We start from the raw sequence: 6,070 nt of genomic DNA on the forward strand, positions 1-6,070 counted from the left end.
GATCACTTAGTCCATGTTGAAAACAAGAAGTTTAACTCACTCAGTACGGCCAGTCCTCTCTTCTCCTCTACACAGACCCCTCGGATGTCCAGTGGGTGTCTGAATGACCCAACCTTTAGCTTCCGTCATCAGAACTGTGGTGTTCTTTGTCCACATTCACGTCTTCAGTATAAGAGCCTTCCACTTGCAATATTTTGATGATGGTAATTGGGGTGAAACGCTGTTAACGTCGTCTCTTTCGCCGTTCGTATGGAAAGAGTTAAGTTTACATTCCTGTTTAGTTTATATGTAGTCATTGTTGTTGTTAAGGTTAAACCAGTTTTGCAGCCGAGTTAAAAGTATTGCAGTGCAGCGTGTATCTCCCTGTATCCCGTCCTTGTTGCAGTTCAGATTATTTCTCTCTTCTGCTGTTGAGTTTGATGTTGTGTTGCCATCTTTCTCTCTCTGTGCCAAATTCAGGCTGCTGTCTTTCTCTGTGTCAAATTCAGGCTGCCGTCTTTCTCTGTGTCAAATTCAGGCTGCTGTCTATCTCTGTCAAATTCAGGCTGCTGTCTTTCTCTCTCTGTGTGTCAAATTCAGGCTGCTGTCTTTCTCTCTCTGTGTCAAATTCAGGCTGCTGTCTTTCTCTCTCTGTGTCAAATTCAGGCTGCTGTCTTTCTCTCTGTGTGTCAAATTCAGGCTGCTGTCTATCTCTGTGTCAAATTCAGGCAGCTGTCTTTCTCTGTCAAATTCAGGCTGCTGTCTTTCTCTGTGTGTGTCAAATTCAGGCTGCTGTCTTTCTCTCTGTGTCAAATTCAGGCTGCTGTCTTTCTCTCTCTGTGTCAAATTCAGGCTGCTGTCTTTCTCTCTGTGTCAAATTCAGGCTGCTGTCTTTCTCTCTCTGTGTCAAATTCAGGCTGCTGTCTTTCTCTCTCTGTGTCAAATTCAGGCTGCTGTCTTTCTCTCTCTGTGTCAAATTCAGGCAGCTGTCTTTCTCTCTCTGTGTCAAATTCAGGCTGCTGTCTTTCTCTCTCTGTGTCAAATTCAGGCTGCTGTCTTTCTCTCTCTGTGTCAAATTCAGGCTGCTGTCTTTCTCTCTCTGTGTCAAATTCAGGCTGCTGTCTTTCTCTCTGTGTGTCAAATTCAGGCTGCTGTCTTTCTCTCTCTGTGTCAAATTCAGGCAGCTGTCTTTCTCTCTCTGTGTCAAATTCAGGCTGCTGTCTTTCTCTCTCTGTGTCAAATTCAGGCTGCTGTCTTTCTCTCTCTGTGTCAAATTCAGGCTGCTGTCTTTCTCTCTGTGTGTCAAATTCAGGCTGCTGTCTTTCTCTCTGTGTGTCAAATTCAGGCTGCTGTCTTTCTCTCTCTGTGTCAAATTCAGGCTGCTGTCTTTCTCTCTCTGTGTCAAATTCAGGCTGCTGTCTTTCTCTCTCTGTGTCAAATTCAGGCTGCTGTCCTTGAGGAGAGCATGTTACCTCTGCAGCATCACCCATATTTTTTTTTTCTTTTTCCCCATCTGCAAGCATATTTGTTTTACTATCAAAGTAGATTTTGTCAGGGACAACCCTTCTGTTGCCATGGATTTGGAACACAAGCTAAGTGAATGCTGCATCCAACATGGGACCCTGTTTTATCCCCTTATCTGAATGACTAGCACCCAGACCACCCATCAAGGTCTAGTGGAGAAGGGAGGGTTGTGTTGGTGAAAAATTCTGTCCATACATCGGATTCAAACCTGTGCACACTGGCTTCCTGGTTCAGGCACATTACCTGTAGGACACAGCTGAACAAGTGTTTGTGTCTCCACCAGTGTGGAGATCATTGTCATTGCTGTGTGCTGGCGCAGAGAGATGTGAATGGGACCCACAGTACACTTGAAGTGATCATAGTCCTTGCCACATGTGGCGAGTTGTGTTGTAAGTGTTTAAGTTGCTTTCACATTATGCACATGCTCATGATCTCAGTCTGATATATATACATATATATGAATTAAGATATCATTGGCTTTACACCATGTATAAGTGTGTACTTGCAATATGCTGATCACTGTTTTCTATGACAAGTGTGGGACTGCAACAAAAGACAACTATATCATGTACAAAAAGTGCGTTAACAATGTTTTGCATTTTAGCTTGTTTGAATGTACGTGTGTGCGCGTGTATGTTACACACACAATCACACACACACACACACACACACACGCACACACACACAAAACAACAACAACAATAAGAAGAACAAAACACAGACACACACGTACACATACCATGGCACACATGAGCAAACAAATACAAGTACTATCCACACACACACACACACACACACACACACACATTCACACCGGCACACACTTGCATGCATGCATGCATTCACAAAAGACGCCCACATGCGTGCAAGTACTGACACAAATGTTCACACACACACACACACACACACCAACTTTATAGTGATAGCCTTTCACAACACAATTTGTCAAACTTGGTCAAATTAAAATCAGCATCTTTCAGACTAGGTCACATTGAAGCTGACTTTTTATTTTCTTCTCATAAAGTCTTTGAGGACTATAATATTTACCTCTGCTGCATACCAAGATAAGTTTGGTTACGACATGTAACTATCTATCAAATAACAACCACAAGGTAAACCAGTCCATTTTGTGGAGCTAAGTTCACACCAGCATCTGGGTATACATTTTGAACACTGTATAACACGTTCCCTTCCACACAGTATGGAAACAAGAAGCATTTATACATCATCACATTCTATCATCAACATCCGCCCTTTGACACAACGCGTCGCTGAACCAATTCTAACTGGTGACAACCACACACACACACACACCACCAAATACACACACACACACCACCAAATACACACACATACACATATATACACATACACACCACCAAATACACACACACACACACAACACCAAATACACACACATATATACACATACACACCACCAAATACACACACACACACACACCACCAAATACACACACATACACATATATACACATACACGCCAAATATAACGACTGAGGTAATGACAACCTACCCAGTACTGCTCGAGCATTGTTATAATTATACTGATACACATTGATAAACAACGAAACAGAATTCAGCATATTATGTCAATGCACAGACTGCATTGGTCTACTGATTACGGTAAATTTGGGAAGGTCATGTATAGTAGAAGGTCATGTATAGTGGATATACTGTTCTAATTTATCAGGGAATGCAGTGCTAGCCAATACAAACAAACCTGCAGTAGACTAAACAGAACTGATTTTGATAAATCGATCTTCACTTTGCCTGTGAATAAAAATTCAGCATCACACATTTACAGAACTTCCGATGCAACATTAAATTGTAGAACTCACTGGTCTGAATTAACAGGTAATAAGAGGCAGTGCTTTCAAGGGTCACATCTGATTCAGTTAAAAAAAAAAAATTAAAGGAAAAAAAAAAGGGGGGGGGGGGGGGAGAAAGGAACCCCCCCCCCCCCCCACAAAAACGTAGGAGTGGGATGGTGATGTGGGGGTGGGTGGCCGGGGGGGAGGGGGGTGAGGGTTGGGCAAAGGGGTGAAGGGAAAGTGAAGGTCAGGTGTTACCAGTACTTACATAAATATCAACCAAGTTCACATGTTTTGCTCACCATGTGAAGCGAGTGTTTATCAGGGTGAAAGCTGTGTGCTGAAAAGACAACAGCTCCAAGTAAAACAACACACGTTGATGGGTTGGTCATTGTTTTACCATCATGAAAAAGGCCCTGGTCAAAGTTTCCCAGTTTCCCTGTCTTCTTCGTGACTTTTCAAACCTTACAAACTGCTCTCTCTCTCTCTCTCTCTCTCTCTCTCTCTCTCTTCACAAACGCACACACACACACACACACACACACCTTTCTTAACCCATCTAATATCACAATGTGGAAAGAAAATAAATTGAAGACTACCACTGCGCTCATATATATATAGATAAAGATACTTATATAGACAGATACATAGATCTATCTATCTAGACCTATCTATTATATGCATCACTATATATCATACATAATATCTATACATATATTGTACATAAAATGAAATCGATATACATATTAAAACTTTCCAGCAAGAAGAATGTATCTTCTTCATCTAACTGGTGAACATAAACGTCTAACAGCCAAGTCAGTGATGACTACAAAGAGCAAGTTTTGTTCAGCAATGTCTCACTAAGATATTTAGATTCCATTTTCTTTCCCTTTTTCCTTCTTTTTTTCCCCCCTTTTCATCTGTTGCCAAGCTGACATAGTTATGGTCCTCTCTGGGTATCCAGGCAGTCTTTAACGGCAAGAGCTCACAAATACAGCCTTCTCTGGCGGGTAGCCTGCTGCAACCGGAGAGAGAGAATGTGTTGGAAAGTGTAGGTCAGCACAGTGACACATCTTCTTCTGATGCAACCAGTTTGTGTCCGCCATGGAACACTGTTTACAATTAGGGACCAATGATTTTGTTAAAGGCATAACACAGCTGCTGACAAATCCAAGTCTGCAGCTGCTGTAATTATACAGTCACGTCTGCCTGGCGTCTGTGCTGATCAAGTGGCATTCTTCACGTTAAGGCCAATGGTTACTTTGAGGACATCACACCCTATTGACAAACCAAAGGATCACAGTGCTGTTTTTCACTTCCGCCAGGCGTTCACAACCTGTGTGTCAGTAAAGCAGCATTTCGGGCGTTAGAAGACAATAACCACACTAAGGACACAACATTAGGGGACAATTACCACGTTAAGGACACAACATTAGGGGACAATTACCACGTTAAGGACACAACATTAGAGGACAATAACCACACTAAGGACACAACATTAGGGGACAATTACCACGTTAAGGACACAACATTAGGGGACAATCACCACGTTAAGGACACAACATTAGGGGACAATTACCACGTTAAAGACACAACATTAGGGGACAATTACCACGTTAAGGACACAACATTAGGGGACAATTACCACGTTAAAGACACCACAAGCATATGGACAAGTCACAGGCCACAACTGACAGCCATGTTTGCATCTCCGAAGCACCCCTTATGACCGGACGTGCAGCAAAAGTGCTGACCCGTTGTGCCGTCAGTGGTTTTCTGCTGAGGGCACTGGCTGCATTAGGGACGCGACACACCAAACCCATCTGTCTGAAGGTTGTCACACATGATCTGATTGTACTTGAGATACTCGCCAGACTTGACTGTTCTGCATTAAGGACGCAACACTCGTGACTGTTTTGCATTCAGGACGCAACACATGTAACTGTTGTGCACTAAAGGACTCATCACACTTCACAGTCATTCATAAGTTATGGAGGCGACATACTTGGCTGTTTTGCATTGAAAACGCAACACACTTGGCTGTCTTGCATTAAAGAGTGCGATACACTCGGCTGTTCTGCATTAACTCAATCAGTACGGCCAGTCCTCTCTTCTCCTCTACACAGACCCCTCGGATGTCCAGTGGGTGTCTGAATGACCCAACCTTTAGCTTCCGTCATCAGAACTGTGGTATTCTTTGTCAACATTCACCTCTTCAGTATAAGAGCGTTCCGCTTGCAATATTTTGATGATGGTAATTGGGATGAAACGCTGTTAACGTCGTCTCTTTCGCCGTTCGTATGGAGAGAGTTAAAGGATGTGACACATTTGGCTGTTCTGCATTAAAGAACGCAACACTCTCAGCTGTTCTTCATTGAAGGAGGCAACACACTTGGCTGTTATTTATCAAGAATGCAACGCACTTAGCTGTTCTGCAAAGGAGGCAACACACTTGGCTGTTGTCCATCAAAGGAGGCAACACACTTGGCTGTTGTGCATCAAAGGAGACAACACACTTGGCTATTCTGCAAAGGAGGTAGCACATTTGGCTGTTGTGCATCAAAGGAGGCAACACACTTGGCTGTTCTGCATTAAAGGAGGCAACACACTTGGCTGTTCTGCAAAGGAGGCAACACACTTGGCTGTTGTGCATCAAAGGAGGCAACACACTTGGCTGTTCTGCATTAAAGGAGGCAACACACTTGGCTGTTCTGCAAAGGAGGCAACACACTTGG

The sequence above is a fragment of the Babylonia areolata genome, chromosome 21, assembly GCF_041734735.1.
Source record: "Babylonia areolata isolate BAREFJ2019XMU chromosome 21, ASM4173473v1, whole genome shotgun sequence".
Classification (NCBI taxonomy): Eukaryota; Metazoa; Mollusca; class Gastropoda; order Neogastropoda; family Buccinidae; genus Babylonia; species Babylonia areolata.